The following is a 16476-nucleotide window of genomic DNA, read 5'->3' on the forward strand; positions in this document are numbered from 1 at the left end:
AAATGATATCTAAATGTGGTGGTGTCAATCACCATGGCTGGGAATAAAAAATGAATTAAGTATTTAAAGTTTTAAACGATGTTATTTCAGTTAACCTCATTAGGAAGTGTATATCTAACGTTTGTTTTTAAATTGTGAATTCTCAAATATCTGTAATTGTTTGTTGTTCGAGTGGTAAGTCAAGGAGTATTGGAGTCTGTGCCCTCTGGTTGCCTGGGTGAAAAGTGGAGGAGTTGTGTCCGTGTCCAATCCTGGCCCAGCCTGGCTCCAAAACCCAAGAAATGGAAACGTAAAAAAACCACTCAGACCACCTGGTTCACGAACACAATGGCCTAACCACTACGCCATCCATCTACCTGAACATTATAATTATTGAGATTTCAGTGCCAAATATAAATAAGCATGTAACATGCTTATAAAAACAATATTCCATCAATCAACACTCACCCTGCGAACATGGTATTTGCAACCTACTTTGTCCATTTGTAAAATGGATTTGTGGGTGGTGACGGACGAAAAGACAAAAAAACCCACACAAAGCCCTCCCTTTCGCATTATGATTTCATATCCTCTATTATCTGCCATCCTATTTAAAGCGTGTAGCCGTCTATAGCTCCCACCTGTGCACGTACGCAATTCACTGAAAATCAGAAGCTTCATTACAGTAATGGGTCCTCTGGAGGATTTCCAGAGAGTCATTGAAAAGCAGGAGCATCCTGGTTTACCTGCTCGGTGCGGGTGGAGAGGGGGGGGAGGGTTAAGTGGATATGCACAATGATGGCAATCTCGGGCAATGCACAAAGAGAGACCTCTGTTTTATTTCAAAGTATTAATTGCAAACAAAACAGAAACGCCGTGGCGTACCGCTGTTCGAGTTACACTTTACAGCGTCGTTGTCTTGTGGCCGACAGTCCGTCCCCTGTGTTTACCGGCGTCTACCGGTGTCTGTAGGGAAAGTCCCTGGAAGCCTCTTTGGCTGTGGAAGCATTTTATTGCAAGCATCTGTAGCTGGCACAAGGCGTTGCAACAACAACAGCAACACAACGATGAAAGGAACAATCGCAGACGTGTAATCATACGTGTAAAAAAAACGAACCATTGTGCAAATACACAAAGCGAAAACATTTTTTTTCACGGATGTAAATCAAGTTTTGCAATGTGCTCATTGGCAAACTTCCACGTTTTTTTAATAACAAAACGTGTCGCAGAATTCGATTCGCGAAATGTTTTATCGCTGTATATTTAAGTTTCATAAACGGACTTTTTTTCTCTCTCCCACGTAGAGTGTGCAGTGTTCCGCGGTCTACGCGCAAATAAAATTGGGAGCCTGCTTCGCGAGTGGCGAATAATATGACCTCTTTGGCGTTCTGCAGTCGAGGGATAACTTTTCACGCCATTGTTAGCCGCCTCCAGGAGAAACAAAGACGGCTCTGCTTCCCAGAGACCGCGAAAAGAAATGTAATTCAGTGAAACCATTTTGGATTCTTGACTGACTGCATCAACCATGCCACTGTTCGGTGCACATTTGTTATTCCAGGGTTTGTGAAGGCATATTCCCAGCCATGCAGGCCAAGCTGATGTAGGCATTCTATTCAGATGCTGCTTGAGAAGCATACCATTCATCTCCGCATGCCCTCTGACAAAAGGCCCAATTCAGTATTGTGTACTTTTTGCCATTTGGTCCTCAGGCACAGTCCAAGTTATTTGTTTCAAAACTGCCAGGAATGGAGAGGGGGGGGGCGGGAAATAAGTTTATATTATTGTAAAATTTCATATTTAATCTTTTTTTACTTGGGAAAAAAATCGCTTACATTGTACTCTGCTGAGTGAAGGAAATTACATTTTCGGTCAAAATATTGTTTGCACTTGTACAGGTATCAAAAAAAAAGCGGGTCACAATGCCGCTTGATTTAATGGCATTGTGCGTTTGCATTTTAACACAAAAGCAGAGAGGAATACAATTAGAAACGCTTTCAGGATTTGTGTGCCTGCAAACGCTGGCTGGTAACACTTTTGACGTCATAAGATATAAAAAGGCTGACACAGACCACTTTTGTGCCAGGTTAGTGTTGGGCACGTCGTACTAATTGAATTATACGTACTCAGTGGGTTTAAACAAAAAAGCGTCACTTAAATGGTTTTGCATCCCATTAATTTCTGCTGATTCCATTTTGTTATGGTCACCATGCAAACACATTCGAATGTGTAGCTAATTATATTAAGGCTGTTTAAAAAATATATGAAAGTGATTGAAATTGCTATGTTGGACAAAACATCGTTGTGCTCTGCTGCAAAGTAGCACATTGTTTCTCTCATATCATAACAAATCACGTACAGCCCTTCGCCAATCCACTGCTGGATGAAAATCTCCACGTGGCTTGTAAGTCTTTGGGTGTTGTTTGACCATACTTTATTACCACTCTGGTCAGTGCAGATTGGTGAAGAGGAGGGCCCATGGCCATTCGCGATATTACTAGCCGATCGTGTTAGATGTAGCTGGGAATCAAACTCGGGTTTCTGGGTGCATGGCATAACGCAAACCACTGACTTGCTCTCCTTCGCGTTACTCACGTGAAGCCCACTTGTTCAGATCTCGTCCACGGATGCTTTCTTGCTGTTGCCAACACGCTGTTTATATCAAATGAATGGTTAATTTTAGGCACGAACGTTTCACATGATTATGACAGCGTAGTCAAACTGTGCTGCATCCTGCCACTACAAATTAATAGGCTCTATAACCACAGGACAGGACAGGACGCACATCCTGTTGTAAATGCCTCTTATTTTTTTTCTTGGAATTAATAAAACTCGCTTTTTTGCGCGCGCTGGCGGCGGCTAACACTGCACCGTCGGTAATGCAGAACGGGTTGATGAGTACTCGCAGCTCACCTGCGTGCGACGCTCCCATATCAACAGCAAACTCCACTTTTTTTTGTTCAGCTTCCTCCCAACATATCATCAAAAAGATAGGCGAATTACACCCAAGTATCAATATCGCTCGTGACGTACGATTGTATTTATACACACACGTGCCTTGCCATTAAAGGCGTGCCGTGACTCGTTAGTCGATAGCAGCCCCAAGTTTCCCCTTGGCTGCAAGTTTATCGACCCCGGGGCGGGGTGGGGGGGGGCTGTCTTCTCCCCCTGGACATCGCCTCGTCTCCGGCTCCGCCGGGGTCCATCGCTGCCTCACCGTCTGGGTGCCACCGTGCCCAGCGCTATTTATTATTCAATGAATATGAAGCGCTTGCGTAGCGCCAGTGACGCCAGGACGAGCGCTGCGCCTAGCCTGTCTGCTCTCTGTCCCGACTCATCTCCTCGGCCTGAGCTGCTCACGAGAATTTTCTGTGTCTTGACCTCTGAAAGTATTTCAACTTGCTTTTCTTTTTTGCGTAACTAGCAGATTGCATGTGATCAGATAGCAATGCAGGCAACACGCACACACGCGTGCGCACAACAATTAAAACAACTTATTTTACTCGCAGATGCGTCAAGCGATGTGATGGTACCGCTCAGATAAAAAAAAAGTTTAAGCGTTAGCAAATTTGGTGATATGTAAAAAACATGTGAATGTGAAATATGATTTTCTGACATGCAATTGTTTGTATGCAATTTAAATATTGCCATTCCATGCCAATGACACATTACATACATTACAGGCATATACAGTCAGTGCATAAAAATATATATATGTCCAAGACACTTGATAACTGCAAATTTAACCCTAAGCCATCTGCTGAAGAAATCTGATCCTTTTAGGTCATTATCTGCCTCCGCTACCTCCCAAGCTTTCAAAGGTTTTGAAAGGACGAGGGCAACAGCGGCCGGCAGAAAAGACCAGACTTTTTGCATAAATCTGCCAGCAATGCCTTGAAAAGTGCATTAGAGAGCCCGATTATTGATGGCTCTGTATTTACCGATGCCATCAAACAAACAACTCCCCCCCCCAGTCGTAGATCTGCTCAGTCTCCTGCTGGATATTTTTTTTGTTCCTTTCCAGTGGCCTGAGAAAGGTCGGGAGGGCAGACTTGGGAGGAATGGCTTGGACAGAGACACTCATCTGCTTTGCACACACAAACGGCACGCATAATGAAACGCACCTGGATACGGACGCTTGGCCGAATGCCTCTTGGGCAGATTTTCTTTTTTGGAGGCATCATCATAACAGTTTTCCGTACAATGCGCTGAAACATTACGAACGTGCGGACAGTGTGTTGATACCCAGCCACCGTTGACCCATACAAGGCGATAAAAGTGAGAAAAACACCACTACCCCCGCCACCACCACCACACAAAAAAACTCAAGTGAAAGAAATGTGATCAATGAGATAACACAAAACCCCCTGAAAGTTTCCATTACTAAGTAATCACAAATATTTATAACAATTGAGTGGAATGAATTGCAACCCTCACTCCCCATGGTGATTTGATTAATTGCCACGATGTAGCGTCACGATTATAGTCATGTCACTGAATGGTGGTTGCAGAGGAGACTTGAACCAATTACTTACAACGTATGCGATTCGAACGACATCACTTATCATATATATACTAGCGGGAAGTATCCGGCGTTGCCCAGGGGAAAAATATATTTCGAAACTTATCTTAAAACCATAACATATACATACACAAGTACTAAGCTATTGCGTTCCGTTTGTCTGTCCATTTGTCCATCAACAAAATTATAAGAGGCTTGCAGAAGTCCTGAATCCAAAAGTAATAGAAAGTGGCAGGTAAATAGCACACACACACACAAGTACAATTATTTTACATATTAGAATCCAGATTGAAATCTCATTCCTTGAGACCTGCTTTTTGTGTTGAGTTGACTTTCCTCCGCACCTCCCATTAGCACGGTTAGGCTACGTAACGGTGCGAAAGAATGTCAACATACATAAGTACGTACAATTCGATGCACATATCGTGGGGTTAATAATTGATAATAATCAACCTTAATCGACGAATTGCAGCTGTTCCACTCCCAATAACAATGTGACGTTCTCCTGTAGAACCTTCAGCTCGGCGTTGAATGTTCGAATCTTGTCAACCAGGACTGAGACTGCAACCCTCGACATTTCAGTGGCGGCACATCGAACCCTCCTGTTAGTTTGTTTTATTTATTTGCAGCCCTTTGTCAATCCACTGCTTGATGAAGGCCTCCCCCCATGTCGTGTCTCTTCCAAACTCCAGAATAAGGTTTTAAAAAAGAAGCTATCAGACTCTATTTGGACCTTTAAACATTTAATACAATTCTGCTTAGGCATCAACAAATTAAAATGTATTGCTTGATTTTACAATACAATGCAACACATCTACAACAATCCCACTACGAAACAGCTGACTTAAAATCTGAATCTTTATTTGAAGCATTCGAGCATACATTTTTGTTGAAGAATAAAAAAAAATTCCGTGAATAAAACAGTTTGCGATAGTCTGGAGTGTATAATCTCCACTATCTTCACAAAACACCAAGCTTAATCAAGACCGTGTAGTCACTCAACCATTATACACTCACCTTATTTTCCTCTTTTTAACCATTGTGTAAGAACCTTATCCCTTAGTCACAGGGTTACTTTGCATTTAAAACGTAAAGTATCTACAACACGAACCACAAAAAACAGTTAACTACAAGAAAAGATGAACGCATACACCTCGATGTAATGCAGGTGATGGAGTTCATCGTTTGTTTGGGATTCGGTCAGATGGTGGTGACAAAGCTGTGAAAAACAGAACATTTGCAGGAATAATTAGAGAAAGGCAAGTTTGATTTCTTGGGCATTGGTTGGGAAAACAAGAGACTGAATGTAATGTTTTGTCTTGAAAACGTATAGGTACACAAAGTCGGGGAAGACAGCAAATTAAATGCACAAGCAAGTTGAGCATATGGATGCAGCTGGGGGTATCCAATGCAAAGTTCTTGGGTAAACAGCATGGACAGAACTAAATGGAAACTCATGATCGCTGACGTCTTGGAGAGAAGATAGGGCACACAGAGAGAGACACACGTTACTCTGTCTAGCACGGTTAGTGCCTCTGATTAGCAAGGTTGCCTTCATACAGTGCGAAAGAAGTTCAACATATGAATCTTTGTCTAAAACAGAGGTAACTAATCTCCTCTTTTCTCTCTGTGGTGTCTCATCGGACTGGATGCAAAATTGTTTAACTGGTTTATTAAACCTATGATTGCAAATAACGTGCACATCAGGTTTTCAGTATATACCAAACCGATTTTCACAGAGAAGCCCAGAATGTGCTACTGTCGTTTGTACAAATGATGAAATGTAATCCATTTCAGTGCAAAAGTACTGAATGCGATAGCAAATCAGATAAACTAAAACCTTATATTACATTGAATATGTTTAAAACAGACACGTATATTTAAAATAAATTACACTCGTTGTGTTAATAAAAAACGCAGATTGTTTTATTTACAAGTATAATGTTTGTCAAAAACTATTTGTATTGTGTACATTTAGCGGGAACAGCAGCCGCATTGTGTAATCTAATGTGTGCGCACAAGCTGTGGAATAAAAACGCAAATTAAATCACAGAAATATTTATAGAAAAAATCATAGGCTTGCATGTATTGCAAGAAATGGATACTTTCTTTTTATAACCATGACGATGTGCCTATATTATACATGTAATCGAGGTCACGTTCAGGAAAATATAGTTGAAGTTGGTGTTTATGATTTCCTCTTAGTCATTGCTAGAAACCAATTAATGCTCAAATGAGCTTCAGGTATGCGGGGACTGTCCTTTAAGATATATGTTGGCCAGGCGTATATAATAATACAACAAATTAGATGTATTCGTCAACAAAAGTTCATAAGACATACATCTGACATAGCAAGCACTGAAAATATATTTAACAAAATACGAACATAGGTATTCATGTAACATAAACAATAGATAGAATATCCCACAAGATTAATATACAAATGATACAAAATTAAGTTGTAAATTCAAAGTATTTATTCTGAACATTTGTGACTTGAAAATACGTGCGTATGCAAGTTTTGATTTGCTTTGAAATACATACAAAATTAAATAAGCGTAGTGTTTTTTTATACCATATATCCATAATACATTACTTTAATAGGTTTTTAGATCAGATTAATATATTTTTCCTATCTATGAGAAGCACCTACTTTCGGATGCATTGGCCAAGCCAATGCAATCAACCCTTTTGCCGTAAATATAAAAGAACTACCAAACACAAAAGCAATCTTTGGAATTAAAATTCCAAATACACTTATAACTGGTTATACATTTATTTGTGTTTATATAACACAATTACCCTTGACATTAACTGCATTAATGGGGACATAAAATGTTTCCTATGGCTGAGCGGATGTGATCGGAGAGATAAGTTAAAAGCCAAAACGTGTGGCGATAACTTCTCTTTTTGACATTGTGTTCTCTTAAATATTTGACCTTTTAACCCTGAGGTCAAACATTCTTTGCCGCTTAAAAACACGCACGTTAGATCATCTGCAATGAGTTCAACATGCCACTCTGGGAGACGATGGCGAACGCGATCTTTTTCACCAACAACAGATTAAGACTTTTAAACGCAACTTTGTTAAATAAAATAAAAAATATACGTAACTATATCCGTACGAAATGAGTTCAAACGGCTAGCGCTCTGCACACAGACTATCCCAGGCTTGCTGGCTGCAGAAGCGATAATGTTTGCATGCTGCACCTTTCGCAGAAGACATTTGCGATCACAGTGCATCCGAGAAAAACTAGCGGAAACGTGAACTGAAAACAACGCCAGCCACAGCTCTGCTTTCAACCATTCAGCCAATTAACCTTTAGCCCAAAGCAAACCTAACCCTGTGTCAATTACAATCAAATATATTAATTTTCTGAGCACAGTTACCACGTATTCAATCAATCAATATTTATTTCTAAAAAGTAGAATTCGCAAAATGATCAAAGCGCCCGTGCACAAATAATGAGATAAAAACATCATGAGTATTAAAAATATACTTATGATAAGGAGTGAGTCTTGAGTGCAGATTTATCTGATGTTGTTGAGAGCGAATTTATAGAAATATATATTTACATTTTATGCTCACGTGGTGGGTTGACAATTGATCAAATTATCAACTAATATTGATTACGTTCAATATAAAGCATCATATCGATGCATTATATCGATGCATTATAGGTATCGATTTAATGTTGTGTAATTAGTTCACACGACCCCCTGCAGCCACTATAAGTTGCTATATTCACCATATTTTTGAAAAAAGTTTATATAATTAACTCTTTAACGAAATCATGACCCAAAATAACTCTGAATAAGAACAATGAATTGACTCCTAAGCCAGGAAAATATTTACACCCCTATTAGTTATTGGACAAAAGAATTTCAACCTTTATTGTTTCCACAGAAGAATGTTTTGTAAATTATTTATATTACTGGTATTTAAAATCAGTACACCCATCTCTCTGTGTGTTGTTTGTTTGCACATGAAATGTGCAATGCTCTTACATCATCTAACAATTCACATGCATTTCCCCTAAGTCACTGTTGGACAGAATCCAGAGTTAAATACAAGTGTGATTGGTTGCTTCATATACCTTGTACTTAGGCAGGATTGTGCACGTTTGTGTTGGCATGGGCTACACTTACCCAGCCTTACACCCTGCCTGTTGGCCAATACGAAAGCCATGTGTACTGTTTTAAACGTCCGCATTAGGGGCAGTTTAGCGAGATCAGACGTACATTTTCAGATATAAATAATTGTTCTATTTCTTCATAAGTAGAATACTAAAAAAAACTACTACGGTGTTGGATGTACTCACACAAACCGATCGTCACCAATGATGGGATGGTGGTTTTGGTGCATGCAGTCTCATGTATGTGCCAAACCATGGGATTAGTCTCGAAATAAGCCATATATTCTCAAAACAATAGAAAATTACCTTTAAATTGAGACCCCATATATGTGAGCATGATTTTGAAATTAGGACTCTGAGGTTGTTTGGTTCATTGAACTGCCCAAACGAATATTTTTTTGTCTCTTGCTTTTTTTTCCCCTTTTCTACCAATACTAGTCCTGCAAGATCATGGGAGATGGTGTGAATTTTTTTTGATCTGACACATGAATGGATGGGCTATTATGTGGCAGTCGCCTAGGATTTCTTCATTTCTTTCCCATCGCCAGATGAGCCAGGTTGTAATGAGGCTAATGTGACCCGGAAGGTCTCGCTTTGTGTACACAAGCCAACAAAAATACAAACCTGGGTTAATGGAATAGCGGTGTGACAGTCAAGCCACTTAGGATGACCAGATATCTCAATTGGATCGCTGTAGCCTTTTGTTAACTGGCGGGGTAGGGTGTGGGGGGGAGAAATCCTAACATCCGTAGGGGATATCCGGCCACCTTGAGACACCCAGAAAGCCATCTTGGCTTAATTGAATATTTGAAAATTGATGAAAAAACATTCAAAAAAATGGATCCGATAATGCGCAAAAAACTAATTCCCAAATTGCGACAAACAATCGTGGATCCATATTCAGTTTTCCACGTTTCTGCACCCTCCCCTCTTAACTCAACACTGCCCTCCACCTCCTCCCTCCGACCCCCAAAAAATGACAAATCGTCTCGGTTTGGACTTGTCATGGTGGCGGGGAGCAGAGTGAGGGCCTTGGGCTCGTGTTTGCTTACTGATTGAATCGGGCAGGAGAGGGCCAGCAGGAAAAGGGTGTTTCCTCTTGCGGTATGGGTCAGTGGACTTAGTCACACGCCATAAACCCGGGTGGGAAGGAATCCCACTGCCTTTCCCTCCGCTGGGCACTGAGCATACAAGCACGCACGCGCGCGCGCGCGCACCCGTCGCACCATCGCAGCATGTCCCCAACCATGGGGCCTCCACAGCACGTGAACTGCTGTACAAAAAGCGGGTTTGGCTATTAACACTCCGTCCTCCCCAAGTCCACTCAACGCAGCGGGAGTCGCCCTTGCGCGGAGTGTGCCCGATAACCAGAGATCTGCCGTAGAAACTGCACACATCGTTAGTTGGCAAGACGGGGTGCTCGCGTCGAGTGCTTTGTTTTCGATAAAATTGCGCTGTTTAACTGGACAATGTGGAAGTCGCTTTCATCATCCATTGTCGTCATGGTCATCTGACAGCGCGCGCAGTCGGCAATCAACGTACTTGTAAATTTTTACAGACCTTTGTAAATCCACTGCTGGATGAAGGCCTCCCCCATGCCGTGCTGGTCATGGGGGCTGTTTTACCCTCCCTCGTGTGGGCCAGTTGAATTGAGGGGGGTCCAAGAGCTGTTGAGATGTCACTCAACCACTGATTGTCAGCCGTGGTTGGGAATCGAACTCGGTTTACCGGATTCGATGCACTCCACTCACCACCGAGTAGTTTCGTGTCAATGTTTAACTTAATTTGATGCTTTGTTTACTTTCTAACTCGCGTAACTAGGCATGTTTTTGGAAGTGGTTATGGTTTAGTTTAGGTTCAGCATTCGATTAGAAAGCATATTTCTGAATTTGTAAATGTTTTTATTTTTCCATTTCCTACACTCATCAACAAACCATTAAACACCAGGATTAAAGCCACTGTAAAGTAAAAACAATAAATCATATGTTTATCAGAAATATTCAATTAGGATTACGATAATTGTTTCCATTAGTAACAATGGTCGTACAATATTAAAACAAACAACATCCATTTGTCTTTGAAATGCTTTAAAAAACACAACAGAGAGAAGACCTGTCCTTGTAATGTTGTAACAATAGCTGCGTGCCAGGAATGCAGCCGCCTGCAATGATGCTAATCATGACAATTTAAATAACAAAAGCCTCTGATCTGCATTGATGAATTTTGACTAATGTGGCTAACCCTTGACCCGAGGACGAGAATAATGAGATAATGAGCGGAGAGGCAGGGTCGCCGCATTGATTACTGTTTATGCACTAAAAGTTCATCCAGCCTGCCTCATCTGTGAGACAGCAGAAATAATCATAAAGCATTTAATTAACTTTGTTTATATACATAGTATTACATTGGTAAAGTAAAAGTGCATATGAAGCCCTTGCAATTGCTTGCTCACACCACTACTCGAAGGGCCTCCACTGGAGGCAGCTCAAGAGATTCCCTCGAGAGGGTGTTTGGCAGAGGTGGGACAAAGTCATTGTTATGCAAGTCCAAGTCGAGTCGCAAGTCATCAAATTCATGACTCGAGTCTGACTCGAGTCCAAGTCACATGACTCGAGTCCACATCTCATAGGTGGGACAAAGTCATTGTTATGCAAGTCCAAGTCGAGTCGCAAGTCATCAAATTCATGACTCGAGTCTGACTCGAGTCCAAGTCACATGACTCGAGTCCACATCTCATAGGTGGGACAAAGTCATTGTTATGCAAGTCCAAGTCGAGTCGCAAGTCATCAAATTCATGACTCGAGTCTGACTCGAGTCCAAGTCACATGACTCGAGTCCACATCTCATAGGTGGGACAAAGTCATTGTTATGCAAGTCCAAGTCGAGTCGCAAGTCATCAAATTCATGACTCGAGTCTGACTCGAGTCCAAGTCACATGACTCGAGTCCACACCTCTGGTGTTTGGCCTACTCTTCCACACTGGCCAGATGTCTTGGAAGAGGTGGGAGTACCCACACTTTATCCCACCACAAGCGATCTGGCAATCAACTAACTGTGCTGTACCCCACTGCACGAACCCTGCCGATCAAATGACTGTGGTTGTGCCCATTTACACTGCCGGGTGGACAAAGACCCCCCCCCCCCCCCCCCCCGGTGGTTTAGCAACTGGTCCCATCGTCTCAACTGCCGTGCCTGGAGATGAAATTGAACCGGTGAGTCCATTGTGTGTTTACATTGCCACCGTGAAATTACATCGAGGCCAATTAAAAAAAAACGTTGTAATGGATTGTAAAAAATTAAAATTACATGTAATGTTGGAAATATAGATGTTTTCATTTGCACTCAAGTTTTAAAATAATTGTTCTGAGCATTTCAAGACTGCAATTGCACACGTTCGCATCTAATGCCAACCAACCGCAATCACTGCTGAAAAGAAAAACAAACAGAATGTCGGGGGAGTTTATATATACTGTAGTTTAAAAGTTGCAATTATTCACCCGATATAACGCTTACAAAACAACAACACTTTTCCAAGTCTTGGGTTCTCACAAAAATGGGGGTACAACACGATCAAATGTTCAAACGGGGGCTCTATTCTCTGCCTGAGCTCATGTTAAACAGTGGCACCTATGCTCCAGCATCCAGATTTAAACAGAGACATCCTGCAACTTTAGTGTGCGTTTTGTTCCGGCCTACAGGGCGCCCGTGATCACAGCACACTGGTTGCGCATTCAGCGATGGCTAAGGGAGACCAAATAAAAAAGCAGGGCGCTCAGCATGCAGCCCTTTACGACAGCCATGGGATTTATGGGAGCCATTCAGGGTGGTGGCTACACATCCCCCTGGCCACAGCCAGACTAAAATAATAAAAATGCAGATGCCATTCTCCCAAAAGTCTTGGCAAATATTTTAACTTCCTCCATCATCTGCATGGCTCGGGACAAAGCCCACATCTGTTTTATGACCGGCTGAGCTCACCCAAATGCAGATGGGTGTCAGGGGCCTTTTCTGTTTATTGGCAATTTTATGCTCGATGCCGGTCAACGGAGCAAAGACAATCGGCCGCGCCGAGGAAAATGAACAACACAAATGAGCTCAGAATACAAATCTCTTGTCCGCGCGGTGTAAAGGCCCCACCCGCTTCATTGAGATATTCATTTAAAAGTCTGGGAAATCTGCGGGACGTTGCAAAAAAATTGGACACATTGCAAAATCGAATAAAAGCCGTTAATGCCGCTGGAGATCCCTTCACAGTGGGATCGGCTGTGAATTGACTCTAAATATTTGTTAGATGCGCTGGCTTTAGTATGTAATGCCGTGAGATAAAGGTAAGCATTCGGTATTTTGCGTACTTTTTTTCCTCCCCTCCCGTTCCATTCAAGACGGCATACTCAACACTGCCACCTGCAGTAACGTGGACTTGCAGAGAGGCGATACAGACTCCTGATGCTGCTGCTGTGTCGGGTCTCGTGGTTGCACCCTCGTCGGGCCCTCTGCTGAGTTCTCGGGTCGTGCCGCGCGTTGTTCCGCGCGACGTTTCGCTCCGGTGCGCTGAGCTTCATCTTGGGGGGGGGGGGGGGGGTTTAGTGGGGGGGGTTGGGGGGGGGGTTAGGGGGGGTTAGGGGGGGGTTAGGGGGGGGGCTTCTGGGCAGCACGCGAAGCCGAAAGTTCGGATATCGTATCAAAACGACAATATACGTTACAACGACAACAAAAACGCACACGCATCGTAGGAGCTAAATTACAGTCACGTGAATGTTGTCGTACAATGCAATTTAAAGAAGGGCAACAAACACAAATGTGAATGTTTAACCATCCGAAAAGTTATTAATTAGCGTAAACTTAACAAAGCTTTAACGCAGAGATATGATGGATGTTTTTTTCCCTCCCTTCTGAGCCCGAGTATAAAATGAGGTTACATGGGGTCACAGTTATTATTATTATTTCTCAAGTTAGTGCATGAGGGTATTGTACTCGTAATCTCTCGCACCGCTTTGTTGACACATGCTCTTTATTACACTTTGGTGGTGGTTGCAACCGAGAGGCTTTGCTGCATTCCCGGTAATTTTTTTGTTCAGCGTCAGTTGTTGTTGCAGTGCAAGGCCGAAAAATGGTTCACTCACATCACCTGCTTTTACTTGGGACATTCAAAAAAAAAATCTCCATAATCAATACATGCTGTTTAATCAGCCTATATACATACCTCTCTCTTTTTCTGAGATCGAGTCAAAACCAACATTCCAATTGTGCCGCGTGCATCTCCGTGCGGACTGCAGTCGCTGATGACAATTTTTTTTAGATCTTTGTTTTTCTTCTCTGCGTGTAACACCTTCCCCGAGCCAAGGAATGTTGCCTTTGAAGCCAATTAAAAACTAAGCACTCTCAGCTACGTGTAACTAATTGATCTATTAATTTCCATCTACGTGACTTTACCGAAAGAACCAAAGAGTATGGATTCCTGCAGTCACGAAAGCTTCGAATCAAGATTAATTGCACAAACTACGGCGTCGGTACTTTTTGCGCTTGTGCAGTTCGGCGTTCCGCATGATGTCAATAATGAATCCGAGCCCCCATATACAAGAACAACCGGTGACTTACTGTTCAGTGCATTGTCATTGTTATGTATTCATGGCTGAGGGGGCTAAAGTAAAGGAGTGATTTTAACACTGAATGCAAGTGTGTGTGTGTGTTGATGTCATTGCTTGCCCAACGAACGTCTCCGCCTACTCCTCTCTGATTCGCTGGGCATTGCTTCACATGCGCTAAAGTGTCAAGGGCCTTAGGACTCGGGTTATTGATGATAACGTTTCTGCCACTGCTTGCCAATGGTGGCAGATCTGCACTATTACGCTTGCAAACGACAAAGGAAATTTTATTTACGGTATCTCTAAGCTGGAAAGCATTGTTTTTTTAAAAGTTTAATATAATTATGCGTGCCGTTTCGTCATTATTCAAGTGAGAATTATTTGAAAATGCCACACCTTGCGCAATGTTTGTCATCCCTTAATCATACAATGACGTTACTTTACATTATTTGTTCTGTGCGTTAGTTTATCATACACCCAGTGAGGTCGTTATTGGTTGCGTTGGAAACGTGTTGTGATTCTAAGTTCGTGGGAGCTGCATTGCTGGCTACTCAATTGTGCTCCCTCGGCCAGTTGCAGCTTCATGGCTTGTTTGACACTGTACTTGTGTGAGGCACGACATCAAATAATTCGTGATGATGGTCCTCGTCGAAGAGAGAAAAACGGTGGTATAACGTGACGTCATTCTCCGCACGGTAATAATGTAAACAATCACTAAAACTATTCCATGGAATACGTTTTAAGTAAACAACTTTATGAAATATAAAAAAACAACTCCACAACACATTTGTATCATGTAATACGATTATTCATACAAAACAAATCTTGCACAATTATTTTATGCCCAATTTATACTTCATTTTTCGTTCGTTTCATTTGCCGTCATGATAACGTAATTCGTACTCTGGACGTGTAGTCGTGCTGTGTTGTGTGCCTAGTATCGCTTAATCACTTTTGTTTGACATTCTTCATGATAAACAGGGTCATAAACCTCATCAGGCTGAGCAGCCTTGCTCAAAGAGCTTTAATGAATACATTTTTCGAGGTGACTTCGTGGTGCTTGTAAGTGTTACTGTGTGACGCCATTGAAAAAACAAAATTAAAAAAATCTCCCTCATCGCCCCAGTGAGTCACGCTGATGGACGGAGGCTTTGTCATCCTGTTTAAATGCCCCAAAAATTCTGACTTGCTCCACTTCTACCCAAGTGGCTGTGTTTTATTAGAGGGTACATGTACCCCTGCACTGCTTTAAGAACGTTTTTTTGTTCTCTCCCTCTCTCTCTCTCCTTACGTGGTAACATTAACCAGCGATGCCGCAGAATATTTACAAAAGTACTAAGTGCAATGTTTTACTGTAAAGTGCTTTAAAGTACCTGCCGGGGTCTGTTGCGATTGGATAAAATCAAAAAGCCCAACAGGTCAGAGCAGTTTTTGTCCTGCGGCGTGTTTATTTAAAAAGCGATGAATTATCACCGATGCGAATTACGCCACGCTACAGTGTTTAAACAGGTTTCAGCTATCTGCATTCCTTCAATGCTGGTGGCATGGGCAACACGATACTTACAGCTGCCTAGAGACGTGACCCACACAGCTTTCGCCGTGACCCTTTCGAATTATCAAATGCCATACACTCCATGCCATTCCCAGTAAAGGGGAAATGCATTCTGGGAAACAAAGAGGGCAATAAACAGTTAACGAATACGTGTGGCGTTCTTGACCGTAAAAAAAAACCGGTCGTTATGGCCGTCTGTTAAACCGCCGGTCGAAATTAATTGAAAGTACTAAGAAAACTTTAATATTGTATCCTTGAGCTTCAGATTGTTGGATAACCGGGGGGGCTTTTGGCCTATGAAATGTTTGTAAACGGTGCAGTGCACTATTCGAAGAATGAGTAACACTCCACTATAAAGAACGTGCTTATGAACCCTAGCAAGGAATGCCCTTTGACCTATACAAGCCACTTTCACCATGTGCCCTTTTATTTATTGCTAATGTATAGCCATCCATCACATAGCTTTAGCTAAACACAAAGTTACTTTGTATTTATTGATCGAACCGGAGGTCACAGAAAATGTATTTTATTGATTTTAACCTCAATAGGTGTAAACTTCTTGTCCACAACCGATGACATTCTTGTAATAAAAGATCAAAGAGTTAATGTTCAACACAGTCCGAGACACTAAACTTTACTGCCATAAGAAAAATGTATACAGTTTTGCCGAACAAAGGTCAGGCACAATGCCCCGTACCCATCAAC

The sequence above is a fragment of the Lampetra planeri genome, chromosome 26 (assembly GCF_965212315.1).
Source record: "Lampetra planeri chromosome 26, kcLamPlan1.2.h2, whole genome shotgun sequence".
Lineage (NCBI taxonomy): Eukaryota > Metazoa > Chordata > Hyperoartia > Petromyzontiformes > Petromyzontidae > Lampetra > Lampetra planeri.